This window comes from Anolis sagrei, chromosome 6 (genome assembly GCF_037176765.1).
Source record: "Anolis sagrei isolate rAnoSag1 chromosome 6, rAnoSag1.mat, whole genome shotgun sequence".
In the NCBI taxonomy this organism is placed as follows: domain Eukaryota; kingdom Metazoa; phylum Chordata; class Lepidosauria; order Squamata; family Dactyloidae; genus Anolis; species Anolis sagrei.
Genome location: NC_090026.1, coordinates 26,611,442 through 26,626,595, shown reverse-complemented (window position 1 = coordinate 26,626,595; position 15,154 = coordinate 26,611,442). Strand labels below are relative to the sequence as shown.

Below are 15,154 nucleotides of genomic sequence, written 5' to 3'. Positions count from 1 at the left end.
GGAAATAGATGAAAATGGGGCAGAAACCTACAGCAGCAAGGAGGTACACAAGTAGAATACATTGACATTTTCTCTGAATTGTTTGATGCTCTCCTGAAAACCTTCCCATTGCCTATTCACAGACACAGCAGTTTTTCCTTCAGATGGAGTTGGGGTTGGAGTTGGGGTCAAACCTGACATTCAGATGAATGCTTATTCCCAAAGATTAATTGAATTTTCTCTTAACAATGGGATTTCCTTGGAGTTTCTTGCCTCATCCATCAGCCTACCAAATTAAACCCATGTTTACCTTCCAATGACCAACCACAAAGTACAACAGGCCCTCCACTTTCAAGGGGGCAAAGTGGGAAAGCTGTGATTAAACAGAACTGCTATTTTTTTCCTGAGAGAACATCCCTGTAGGAATCTTCACATTCTCCAGCATGACCCTATGGTCAACATCCACACTGGAGGATATAAAGATTCCTAAAAATAACACATTAATCAAATCTGTGAATAATCAAATTCACAAAATATGGAGGGTATGAATATTATGGCATGAATCTTGGTAAGCTATGACTACTATTAACATTTCCATAACACTCTTCACTTTGGGATGTTTGAGTTCCAATTGTAAATAATGTACTGCTGTACAGTGCTGCTCAGTATTTTTTTAAAATTTGTGACATTTATATGCTGCCCTTCTCACCCCGAAGGGGACTCAGAGCAGCTTACAAGATATATATATATATATATATATATATATATATATATATCCTTAGGCGATCCCTCGTTGGACGAGTCAGATGGTCTTCCATTATGGGTTTCCTTGTGGGTCCGCATGTGGCTGTGGAGCCCTATTCTTGCTCTGCCGCAGTGTGAACATTGGTTTCCAGGTGGAAGGCGGTCCCGGTCGGGGTTGGCTTGACGCGCCACACACACACACGCATACATATATTTATTTATTTATTTATTTGCTATACTTGTATACCACTGTTTCTCAGCCTAGCCGGCGACTCAACGCGGTTTACAACAAAATACAACAGTCAACAGTATACAATTTAAAACCATAAAAGCATAATACACAATATTCGCACATCAATAACAATCCAATGCATCTCCTGACTAAAATCGTGATCCAGTTTCGTCGTCCATATTACCAATCCTTTAATCATTACATTCATTGCACCGAATTAACCAAATGCCTGTTCGAACATCCAGGTTTTTAATCTTCTACGGAACACCATCAGCGAGGGGGCTGATCCTACCTCCATGGGAAGGGCGTTCCATAGCCGAGGGGCCTATTGTGTGTGTATTGTATACACACACAATACATTATACCATTAGCACAGTACAATATCAGCACTATACATCACTATATTGTACTATACAATTATATTGTAATATTATTAGTAATATTACATGTAATATAAAATATATAATTATATCATATTATTAGTAGTATTATACTGTATTACATTATAATATAAATATCATATGTATATACAATATATTATATTATCTATATATATAAAAATGCTCTGTGCATAATGAATACCTTAAAAACAAAACAAAAACAAACAAACAAACAAAAAACCTACAGGGCCAAATGACCCCAAATTTGGCAACAAAACTCCTCACAATCCAAGGAGTGACCATCACTGAAAAAACTCCACAAAAACACCTTTAAATTAAAAAAAGGAAAAAGACAACACACACCTTCCTGTCCTGCAGTGTGAGCATTGGTTTCCCCCCTTGCACTGAGGACACAGCCAGCAAGGCCACCTTACTTCACCTTACCCTTCACAGTCCTTGGAAGGTGAGGTGGGAGAAGAAGAGGCCTAATGGGCGAGGAAGAGCGGCGGTGGGGTGGCTAATATGCCGTGGTGTCAAAAGGTAGAGGAGGAGGGCTCCAAAGCAGTGGCAGTGGCAATGGCTGCTGCTCCCTGCATGTCTCTCAGCCCCTAACTAACACTAAGGCAAGGGATCAAAGGGCTGAGATCAGAGGCTGAGGAGAAGGAGGAGGGGGAGGAGAGAGAGGGAGGGAGGAAAAAAGAGAGAGAAAGGCCACACTCTGTGCACACACTGATTCTCTGTCTCCCACACACACACTCCCACAACACAAGGGAAGGAGGAAGGTGCCATGATGGGGGTAATAAGGATCAGCACAAACACAAAACAATCTATGCGTAATGTCAAAGTGTATTATCAAAAGAGCATATAGTATTCCATTTACCAAAATCCCCAGAACATAGCTCAATTCAGTGGTACACAGCAAAATCAAAAGGAGCAGCCGCTCTCAAAATAACAGTTCTTTGTCTGGATAAGGTTTCCACTGTATATAGGCTTCAGGGATACATTCAATAAGAAAAATCATATAAACACAGTAAGCATAGAGTCATGAGGCTATATGTAGACTGAAGACAATAATGAAGATGGAGCACCACTCTCAAAACAATCTTCATGGAAAAAATCCAAATCAAGTAGAGTGAAAATGGAGCACTGCTTCCCAAAATAAGTCTTCAAAGGAAAGGTCCAAATGGGATTCAACAGGGGTGCCCGGGTATTTTTGTACCCTGTTTCGGGGAAAGCAATCCCCTTCCTCAGGAGTTGATAAAATCAGCAACTCTAGACTCTTATTTATAACAAAACATAACATCACATAGAGTAACAAGTATTTTCCAGCACAATTACAGTAGTAAAGATAATGGATACATCAAACATATACTCACATCATGCCAGATAGCTTTTACAAAAAGTGACTCTGCTTGAAGTAAATTCATACTGTGAGTAATTCTGAAGGTTCATCCACATGTTTATAAAGAGTAATTAGAAACTTAAAGAAAACAGCTAAAATTAAGTGACTCATTAAGCCCTTGAGGGGAAAGGGTTTTAAACTTAAAGATCCAGTACATTTCCCTTTGGGATAATAGTTCTTCCAAGTGCATATGGTGTTTTGGTGTGATGCATTCCAGAGAACAAAATTTAAGAGAATTGGATAAATGTTTGTATTGTGTAAAGTGTGAATATAGAAGGGACTCCGTAGATAAACATTTTATTCTAGATTTATGTTCAGAAATTCTAATTCTCAGAGGTCTGGTTGTTTTTCCAATATACCACAAACCACAGTCACATGTTAAAAGGTAAATAAGATTGCTGCTTAAACATTTTTCCACTTGCAACAGCAGCAATCTTATTTACCTTTCTCTCTACTTCCCTTCCTTCTTCTTCCATTATTTCTTTCCCTCCTTCCTTTCCCTACTCCCTCCCTTCCTTTCCTTTTCTCCATCACTCCTCCCTTCCTCCCTTTCCTTCCTTCCTTTTTCTTCTCCCCTCACCAGCTTCATTCTTCTTTATTAAATCTACAGTGTCGATGCACCCAAAATTACCCTTTCCACACTGCCATAAAATCCAGATTATCTACTTAGGATTGGATTATATGGCAGTGTAGACACACGCACACACACGTACACACACACACACACACACACATATATATGGATGAATGTTGGATTAGATGGATGTTGGAGAACAGACAGGAAGGAAGGAGAGAAGAAAGGGAGGAAAAAAAGGGAGGGAATGAATGAGGGAAAGGGGGAAGGAAGGAAAGAGGGAAGGAAGGAAGGAGAGAAGAAAGGAAAGAAAAAGGTACCGAAAGAAGGAAGAAGAGAATGTAGAAAGGAAAGAAAAAGGGAAGGGAAAGCAGAAAAGAGGTAAAGAAGGAAGGAAGGAGAAAAGGAAATAAAAAGTGAAAGAAGGAAGGAAACAGGGAAGAAAGGAGACAAAGGAAGAAGTAGAGAAAGGGGGAGGGAAGAAAGGAAAGAGAGAAGGAAGGATGAAACCAAAGAGCGAAAGAAAGAATGAAAGAAAGACGTAGAGAAGGAAGAAAGGAGAGAAATGGAAAGGGGAAGGGGAAGAAAAAGGGGGGAAGGAATAGGTAGGTACCTCTCTTTCATAATAGTCCAGGTATCTACCTCTACTTTGAAAAGTCTTACTATAGGCCACAGCAACGTGTGGCAGGGCACAGCTAGTATTATATATTAGCATAGCACAGGAGACAAGGTGGAACTGTCCCCTGGCCTCCCCTGTCTTCACTCCCTATGTATGTATGTATGTATGTATGTATGTATGGACATTTGAATCTTCAGGTGCTTGCAAATGAGCAGTTTGATGGGTTCATCTGTGAAGTTTGTGGAGGGAATTCTGGTTCACAGGATTGGTGGGCACATGATCTATATATAAAGTTGTAAGTATGTAAACCTTTCCACTACTCCTTGTTAATTGAAGCAGAACCCTTCTCTCTCTTTGGAATCATTTGTCTTCATTTTAAGCAATTAAGACTAAATTAAACTTTTCAGACAGTATTATAATAATCGTTTTATCTCTTTCCAGGTGACCAAAACATGGATCAATGTCTGTGACCCCACCTATAATGATTTGCTAATGGGACATGTGAAAATCCTAGCTTTTCCTTTTCTCTTATGTATATTTCTGAAACTCATGCCAGGCTTCACAGTTCAAGGAGCTTCACTACACATGCCCGTGTGCTGCTTTGTTGAATTGTCCTGTAACTACTTTACACACACACACACACATGCACACACCTTATGTATAAGCTGAGGGCACATTTTGGGGGCAAATATTATAGATTTTGGTATGACCCATGAGTGTTGAGAGTATGGGAAAGCACCAATGCTGATTTATGGGAGGATTTGACCCTACCTGCCACCACCATTTCTTTACTCATAGTTTCAAAAAGTTTAGAAGTGGAAGCAAAGCAGAGAGCGTAGTCGGGACTGATGCTTCTTTTAGCTTCTTTTAGGATGGATTGAACTCTTGCCATTTGCCATTCTACTAAGAGAAGAAAATAGTTGCTTTTAAAAATAAGATTTAAGGTACAGTTTTTTCATTTTCTGGAGTCCTTGGTGGTACGGCGGGTTAAACCGCTGAGCTGCTGAACTTGCTGACTGAAAGGTTGGTGGTTCAAATTCGGGGAGTGGGGTGAGCTCCTGCTATTAGCCCCAGCTTTTGCCAACCTAGCAGTTTGAAAACATGCAAATGTGAGTAGACCAATAGGTACCACTTCGGCGGGAAGGTAACAGCGCTGTATGCAGTCATGCTGGCCACATGACCTTGGAGGCATCTACAGATAACACCAGCTCTTCAGCTCAGAAATTGAGATATGCACCACCCCCCAGAATCAGACACAACTAGACTTAATGTCAAGGGGAAACCTTTACCTTTATCATTAACCCAAGAATAAGTTAACCCAGGTTTCTAGGGTTGATTTTTGATTAAAATTTCTAGACTTAAAATTTCTAGACTTATGCAGGATAACTATTTTGTTGAGCGATTTAATTTTAGAGAGGAACTATTTAGTTTTGATTCTATCTTTTCTTGATTCTTCAATAAATATTCCATTGTATTGAATAAATGTTTCTGGATTGCTTGAGTTGGCATTGCTTAGAGTCCTTGTTTTCAATGAGTTGATAAGGACATGACAAGAAGTATTTATTTTCTTTATAAGCCCAAACCATAAGCCTGGATTCTTACACATTCCATTCGCTAAATATCATAGCATCAGTTCCATTCCTGAAAGACATAGCAATACTATTTCCACCTTGCTCTACTCTAGGGAATATTCACATTTGCTCTCTCTCTCATTCTATGGAAAAGGGTGTTTCATCACATTCAGGGATGTTATTCTAATACCAACACCATTTAGCATAAAAATAGACAGTATGTATATGTAGCATAGAGATTTGGAGATAAATATGCATTCAAATTGGTAAGAGACACCCCTCATGACCAAAAGGGAATACAGTTGTTACTTGTTATATGCCAATCGAGGTGGCCAATTGAAACATTCACACCTACCTCAAACAGACAAGAGTTCTTTCTCCCACCCTGGACATTCCACAGATATATAAACCACATTTTTCCTAGTTTTCCAGATTATCTACTTAGGATTGGATTATATGGCAGTGTAGACACACGCACACGCACGTACACACACACACACACATATGGATGAATGTTGGATTAGATTGATGTTGGAGAACAGACAGGAAGGAAGGAGAGAAGAAAGGGAGGGAAAAAAGGGAGGGAAAGGGGGAAAGGGGGAAGGAAGGAAAGAGGGAAGGAGGGAGGGAAAGAAGGAAGGAGGGAAGGAAAGAGGGAAGGAAGGAAGGAGAGAAGAAAGGAAAGAAAAAGGTACCGAAAGAAGGAAGAAGAGAATGTAGAAAGGAAAGACCTCACAACCTCTGAGGATGCCTGCCATAAATGCAGGTGAAACATCAGGAGAGAATGCTTCTGGAACATGGCCATACAGCCTGGAAAACTCACAACAACCCAATTGTTTTTTTCACTCTTTGGTTAAGTAACACACTGAAAGATAGAAACAGTTGTTCTCATAAAAAATAGGCAGAACAATGACTGAGGTTTTGTTTTTCCAACAGGCAGATCTGTGTGGTCAATCTTGTTTTTTTTTTTCTGATTTCCAGTTTCAGGACACTCTGGAACCTCCTTTCCCCAAAGACAAAAAAGGTCCAGCTTTTTTATGAAAGCTGTACAGCTTGCCAAAAAAACTGCATAGCTTTTGAAAAATGTAGCTTTTGGCACTGAAATGAAAAACTCAGCTATCCTTACAGAAAGGAAATTGCATAACATACAAACTGGCAAAGGTTTAGCTTCAGTTCACATAGATTTCTTTTCCTACCATATAGCAGTTGAACTGTGCAATAGTCAAACATGTAAGGATGCACCTCCAGCCACTCTTGAGTTTCTTTTCTTGCTGCATTACATTTGATTTGCACAACAGTCTAGCTGACAAAGGTTGCAGCTTCAGTAAGCCTGAATTTCTTTTCCTGCAGTGTAACATTTGGTTTGCCCAACATTCAAAGAAGCAAAGGACTGTGAATGCACCTGCACCATTTATGTTGCTTTGGAAATAACTAAAATTCATACAAGTGGCTGGAAACTTTGATGTGAAATTTTTATTTCTGCATAATTTTTTTGAGTGGTCAGGAATGCCAAATTTAACACCAGTTGGGAAATGGACACTATTCGTTTATTGCATAGCTCAGTTATCAGTTTCGTGTCACTATAATTATTCTGGATTTATACAAAGAAATTCTTGAATTTGATATTCAATCATGTACTAAGAAGTATCTACTAGAAACCGCTAACCCAACCCTTCAGATCAGTTGATCTGAACGTTGGACTTCATGGTAGATTTTTTTCCGGGTCCGGAATAACTTGAAAAAGTTGCTTCTGGTGTGAGAGAATGGGCCGCCTGCAAGGACGCTGCCCAGGGACACCCGGATGATTGATGTTTACCATCCTTGTGGGAGGCTTCTCTCATGTCCCCGCATGGGGAGCTGGAGCTGATAGAGGGAGCAACCCGCTCTCCCTGGATTTAAACCACTGACCTGTTGGTCAGCAGTCCTGCCGGTACAAGGGTTTAACCCACTGTGCCACCAGGGACTCCATGGCAGAGATGGAGGTCAGAAGGGAGGGGTAAACCAGTAAAGTTTACCAGATAGCACATTATTCCAGAATGTCTCAGCAGAGAGAAAGGAGTGAACTTTAAAGAACTTCATCTTCTGGTGCCATATCTCAGCCAAATGTGCAAATACTTAGCTCAAACCTCAAATTCTTTGCTATTTGGTTTGGTGTTTTTTTAAAAAATACTGTTGATTTTTGTGTACAGCTGCTCTATGTCATTCATCACAAACATTGTCAATAGATTTTCTTGATTAGAAACTTATCCATTTTAGTGGCAACAAATTATGCAAATTATAAAAGTTATAACAGTACCTACACCTGAACAGCACTAGTTTGTTTGTGGGGGCGGAGCAGTTTTCATGTGACACACCGAGAGACTAGAGGCAAGATCTATGTTGGCATTCAGGTGCCTAGATTTCACTATCTATGTAGGGTTTCTGGATTGAAAACAGAAGATGATCTTTGTATCTTTAGTGTTGGACCATGATTCTGTTCAGCCATGAAAACCTACTTGGGCAAGTCACACACTTTTACCCTCAGATAACTCTATGATAAACTCACCTTAGGTTCCCCAAAAGCTGAAAACAAACTGAAGAAGAGGGTGTTGCTTATCACACAACTAGGTTATTACACATTATTACAAATATTTCACTATTACTTTCATGCGATGTGTATATGAAATGTAATTGGATGTTGTGTTCCCATCTCCAAGATATGTCATTATGCACACATATGCAAATTCAAGTATTTTGACCTCCCCCCCCCCCCAATATTTCAAAATCTGTAACATTTCTGGGGATAAGGGATATCCAACCTACTGTCATTGTGCCTCATAAATATTCAGCATCTTAGCTACATTTTGGCTAATAGTTTTCATAGGTGTTGGAAGTTGGATGAGAGTGGAGAACAGGTTTGTCAGAAAGACATGACTTTGGGAGGTGTGATCCATTTGAAATGATATAGAGGTTAGGTAATTAAGCCATTACCTCTGAGATTTGGCAATGAATCATAACCCAAATGTGATTCAGTAGTTTGTAGCAATTTCAAAAGAGTTCAGAGTGGGGAAAACCTTTACAATACTGTAAAGGGACAGAATTGTGGTTAAAATGTAGAACAAAATTGCCGTGCTTGAACTCAACAGAGCTGAAGTGGTGCTTGGAACAGTCACGCCTCTTGTTTCTCTTGTCTCAATATGTAGTAGCTGAGGTTATGTTGGCTGATGTAAATACCACAATTATATACGAGCATGAGGAAGAGGATGTCGCAATCTGTAATGAAAGGTGTATGGCAGTCATTCCAGAAAAACAACATGAGGAAGTACGCGGACTCTTTCAGACTGTGGAGTGATTGGCAACTATGGGGTCCTTCTCCCACCTCCTCATTTGTCTTTGGCTGATGATGCCTTTCAGTGCGGCATTTTTAGGTAAGAGCATTTCTTTCTGCTTCCAGAACACCTTGCAAAAGGGCTAACTTTCTCCATTTCCTACTTTTTTTAGATCTTGTCTGTTGCAAGAGCAGAAGCACTTGCAAACATACAAGCCTATACATATTTACACAGAAGTCAGTATTGTCCTGTTGAACTGGCATTACTTTCTCACAAATGTGTTTAGGATTGCTGTCTGCAGACTAAATAAAACAGAGAGAAAGTGGCTTGTTGATTTGGCAGGAAAAAAAAGGAAAGTCTCTTGTGGGTTTTGTGATAATCCAGTCCCTTTGGAATTAAAACTGATATAGTTACTTAGGCCCCTTCCAGACAGCTGAATAAAATCCCACATTATCTGCTTTGAACTGGAATATATGGCAGTGTGGACTCAGATAACCCAGTTCAAAGCAGATATTTTGGGATTTTCTGCCTTAGTGTTCTGGGTTATATGGCTGTGTGGAAGAGCCCTTATTTGAAATTGAGAGAAGTACTTTATATAATCTGAATGAAACATTCATTATACTTTATTATTTTTGGTAGTTGGTATAGCTCTTGGTGCTTTTGACACATTTTATGTAGCATACAGATTATTAATGAAAGAAAAGTGCTATTCTATTTTGCTTTGATCAGAAAAAATAATTTTCCATAAATACCTAAAGACTTGGATGTTCCAGTGTGCTTTTGATTACTCCAGTTCACTAGATGATATGTCCTCTCAGCTATAATTTAATACTGGGCCCTTGCACTTTATTACTATCTCTCCCCTTGTAGTGTACTATACTGATTGATCTGACCCCTCTAGCACTATCAGTCACCTGGCTCTTGCATCTTACTATCAGCCCGTCCTGGCAGTTGTATCACACAAGCCCTTGCCTCACCCTTTAGTTCTGAACATGCTCGTTGTGCTCGACTACTGATTGTTGATTATGATGGTTATGTTTTATGATGTTTTTACATGTATTTTATTGTTTTATTGTTCCATGTTTTAATTGTGTTTGACTGGGCACGGTTCCCATGTAAACCGCCCTGAGTCTCTTCAGGGAGATAGTAGCGGGATACAAAAATAAAACTGTTGTTCTTGTTGTTGTTGCTATTATTAAATAATTTGTCATTATATTCAAAAATAATTACAGCCTCACCCAAATCTCATGAAGCTTGGGCTTACAAATAAACCTTCAAAAGATTCAATAAGGATTTTTTTTTGGTGGGTATGTATTAGGTCTGGGTAACAACGCAAAAATTTGTTTCTAAAATCGATTTGTATTTGGGGGGGTTTTGCGTTTCGATATTTAAAATAATTACAAAATTTTCCTTTGAAAAAGTTCAGTATTTACAAAATTTTGTTAATTTTGTTAATTTCGTTTTTTAATTTTTTAAAAAATTTTTTTTAAGAATAAAAGAAAGATATTTTTCAGAAATATTTAAAAATGGAAAATTAACAACGCTTGCCCTGTTGTGGAGCGAACACAGCCACAGGACAGGGACAAACTCACACACACAGGCACACAAGGGTCTTTTCTTTTTTTAGAATATTTTTTAAATTTTTTTAAGAATAAAAGAAAGATATTTTTTCAGAAATATTTAAAAATGGAAAATTAACAATGCTTGCCCTGTTGTGGAGCGAACACAGCCACAGGACAGGGACAAACTCACACACACAGGCACACAAGGGTCTTTTCTTTTTTTAGAATATTTTTTTAATTTTTTTAAGAATAAAAGAAAGATATTTTTTCAGAAATATTTAAAAATGGAAAATTAACAAAATGCTTGCCCTACCCTGTTGTGGGGCGAAAACAGGGCAAAGCCTCCCCGCTGCTCCCAGCAATGAATGAATGAATGAATGAATGCAAGCAAGCAAGCAATGAATGAATGAATGAATGAATGCAAGCAAGCAGCCAAGAGCCAAGCCTCCCTCCCGCACCTCCCGTCTCCTCGCCTTCGCAATGAGCACTGCGGCCACGCGGAGCTGCTTTTAAAGGGCAGCCCACCCAATAACAATGAGCCACGGTGCTTGGGAGCACCGGATTGGCTCCCGGCGCACCCAGCATCCTCCATCCCTAAAACGTCATTTCCGAAACGGGCGGAAGCCCGTAAAAAAGATGGAGGATGCCGTTTCGATATTTAAAAACACTTCCGGGTTTGAAAATATGTTTTGTAATAGTTTTGTAATTGCTAAAAATAACGCATATTTAACGAATTACAAAATTAACGAACGAAACCGCCCAGGCCTAGTATGTATGTGTATCTCTCTTCATGTGTTTGTCCTTCAGAAAAAAATCTTTCTAAATTTTGCATGCATTTCTCAAACTTGATGACTGATTATTTAAAAATGGGTCATCCCACAAATTTCTGCATAGCCCTACAATTTTTGTAGATTAAGAAACATAATAGTAAACTGAATTACTATTCAGTTTACTATTCTGATTTTTTACACTAAAATCACGAATCTTTTGCTTGTTTTTCTGATTGTTCTCTTGTGTTCCTTCAGACTTTTCTGCCTGTGTCTTCCCTTTTATCTATAAAAACAAAACATACCCAACCTGCACCAAGGATGGATCCAGAACAGACCAGCTATGGTGTGCTACTACAAGTAACTATGACAAAGGGCACTGGTGGAAACCTTGTTATGAGAAAGGTAAGAGGATATTATTCATTAGTTTGAAAACTGGAACGAATAGGAACAAACATTCATACAATGTTGCTATTACAATTCAAGTGGAATCATAATGCTATAATCTTACATAGTAGGAGTGCTATAATCTTGTATAGTAGGATTGTAGTATAGGACTGCATCGTAGAACCTAGGGATTCCTAGAGAAGTGCCACTGCAGTAAAAAGAAATACATCAGGCCCTCTACATTTGCTGGGGTTAGGGGCACAGGACTGCTGCAAAACAGACAAACTGTAAATAAAAAGCCACTTTTAAAATCATTTCCTAGGAATCTGTAGGTTCTCCTGCATAACTCAGTTGTCAACTTTCACTGGGAGGTAACCACAAAAAGCATGCTACAAATGGCAAGAGAAATGTTCTCTGTAGCAATATCTGGTTCTATAGCACAATTCCATGGTCAACCTCCATTGCAAGTTGATTATAAAACATATTGGAGGACCCAGAGATCCCTAGAGAAAATACACTAATCAAATTAACTAAAGTTAAACTTGTAAATGTGGAAAGCAGACTGTAGTATTTTTTTATTTGCATTTCCCCCATTTTCAGGGGTGTCTTGTGCTCACTAACCTCTCCAAAAGTGGAGAGTCTACTGTGTCAAAATTATTTGTATTCTAATGCTTGTGCCAACAATGGAGGAACCTCTCATCATAGGAGTAATCAGTGAGAGCTGAAGCCAAACTCTCTCCCTAGACAGCGCTTTTTCTCCCAAACTTCAGAACCATTGGATTATTATTGGGAGGAAAAGTCACTGCTCCTAATGGCAACTCAGTTTCAAAATCCCCATTATCTTTAGGGAGCTTTATGTGACATTTCCTATCCCGGTGTTGATGTTTAACCAAACCTGTAACTCCTCCAAATACTGATTACTTTCTTCATGCAGGCAGAAACGTGGAAAAGCTAAAATGGACATTGAAGGGATTAGGAGGGAAGATTGACAGTCTCTGCTGTCACTGGGACAGTGGGAGGGGTTCCTAATTTCAGCCTATATCGCTTGTTCAAAAGAAACGACTCCATGTTTGCTTAAAGGTGTTCATATTGGATTGTGACTCTCACCTGTTCTGTGCCTCTTGTATTTAAACAGAACATGGTGGGAACACAGATGGACAACCCTGTGTGTTCCCTTTTGTTTATAAGGGACGGAAGTTTTATACCTGCACAGATGAGCATGTGAGGCCACGGATGTTCTGGTGTGCTACAACAAACAACTATGATACAGACAGAAAATGGAGCTACTGCGCAGATACCAGTAAGCATGGCTGTGACTCTCGGTTTCTAGGTATAGGGGTTTTGTTCTTTTTAACTAGTGGTAAATCCGCATTACAGAAGTAATACTGTTTGTTGCCAATTTAAGTGCCATGGCTTATGGAATCATTGGAGTTGTAGTTTTACAAGGACTTTGGCCTTCTCTGCCAAACAGTACTGGTGCCTCATCAGACCACAGACCAAAGTAGTTTGATACTACTTTAACATGGCAGTTAAAGTAGTATCAAACTGCATTAATTATACAGTGGAGATATATCCTAGGAGTCATATACATTTCAACAACAAACAACATGTACTTTACAATGACTAGACATTTATAAATCCAGTTTGGGATCAGTAAAAGGTCATTATACAAAACCATTTTTCTCATTGTTGGTGAATAATAATAGCACTATTCAGTTTCTTATCAGAGTAGAAATGATAAAACAGGTGTAATGCTGCCTATAAAGACCCATACACTCAAGTTGCTATTATTTGCACAAAATCCAACATATGTGCAAATATCTGAACCACCTTCAGTGAAAATGGATCAGATTACACATGGTGTAGAATAAGAATTCTGCAGGTTGGACTTCATTATGTCTATCATCAACCCAAAGACTCATGGTTTTTCTGTGATAGTCTCTTAACTGGCCCAACTGTTCACAATGCCCCAAAATGCATGGAAGCACTAGAGCTTTAGGGAAGCTCTGGGCATTCCCTGACTTTGCCTGATCTGTGGCTAGACTATGTTAAGCAGCATTGCCCAGTGTTGAAGGTGAGCCAGTTCTGTGCATCATGTGAATGCCATGGAGTTTATTCTCTCCTGGTTTAGGGCAAAGTGTCCTTGTAGATGAGCCGCTAGAAAGCCCCCAGACATTTTTCATGCATTTTGTTGGGGAAAATGAATTATAATTGAAACTTCACATATTATTTTGCCCTCAAACCAGCTCTGCAACATCATTTTAAAATGAAGAAACTGAAATAGTCCTATATCATTAAGAGAAGCAATAAAATGGCATAGTCATAGCACTCATCACCTAATTACAGGTCAAAGCAAGTTTGGCATTAAAGTCACAGGAGGAAGCTCTTTTGGACCCAATTCTTTGGTTTAAAGGTTTTGACTCCCAATTCTATATCCAAATCTCCTTAAAGAACTAGTAAAGCTGGTTCACGGAAATGGCTAAGTCGCTTCAAACACACTTTTCAAACAGCCGAACACCTAAAGACAGAAATGCCTAAATATTTCAGGAGGGTATTCACTAGAAGCAGATTTGAACAGACAGATACAATGGTTAAACATGGAAGGTTTAATCAGGTTCCATATAACAAACATTTTCTGTATCTGTGGGGCGACAGAGGTAGAGGATATTACACATGTACTGTTTTTTTCTGTTGTACAAGAAAGGAAGATATCAATACCTCGGACCATTCATTACACAGAAGACTCACTGGGATCCCCATATCAAAGCTACATTTTAAATGGCTGACCATAATGCTAAGATAATACACCAAATGGCCCCTTTTCTGCATAAAGTAATGCAGCTGAGAACTGTGCATTTGGAGGCGATTGGGGTAAACTGTAGGGGTGATGCAGATATCTGAACTGGATTGGGATTGTGTAATAGCTGGTCTGTTTTAACCTTTGTTTTAACCTTCATCCTTACTTTCTGTGGTATGAAGTTTTACCTTGGCACTTTAATGATGATATTTTAAATTATCTTTAACTTTTAAATTAATCAAGTTTTAATTGCCTTTTAATGTATGTTCACTATTACAGGAGTTTTAGGACAGTGATTAGTATCTATTTGTGTTTTTTCTTGTTTTTGTCTTTTAATGTTGATATTGTCAGTGGACTAATCAATCAACTTTACTAATTGGATCCCATACTCTGCTTGGCCTTGCGACTGACCAGGAGGGTCTTTGTCTTCTCTGGATTCAGTTTCAATTTGTTCGCTCTCATCCAGACCATCACAGCTGCCATGCACCGGTTCAAGACCTGAACAACCTCCTTAGTAGCAAGTGGAAAGTAGCAATGGAGTTGAACGTCGTCTGCATGCAGATGGCATAAAGTTTTTATATATCTCCCGTACATGCTACTCACTTTGCTTGCCAGATTCTGTAGAGCACAGAGCATGAAACATGGGTGCCAGCTATGTTCACAACAGATCAACCTCTGTAGCATTTCTACCCTCTAACCATCTTGATTTAAAAGAGAAGGTTTTTCAACTATGTGCCACTCCATAATAGATGCATGGTCTGTCACATTCAGCATTATAGGTTTCACATTGCATCAAGTCCCAACTACTAAAGTTTGAAGTCTTAACTAGTTT

At 39.0% G+C, this 15,154-nt stretch overlaps 1 long non-coding RNA gene across 1 annotated transcript; it reads left to right on the top strand.

The window, feature by feature from the left end:
* The first annotated feature begins 8,529 nt into the window (after positions 1-8,529).
* LOC137097358 (uncharacterized) lies at positions 8,530-12,819 on the top strand. Its single transcript, XR_010910147.1, has 3 exons — positions 8,530-8,908; positions 11,397-11,543; positions 12,661-12,819. It is a non-coding gene; the product is annotated as an uncharacterized lncRNA (long non-coding RNA).
* Positions 12,820-15,154: the final 2,335 nt, after the last annotated feature.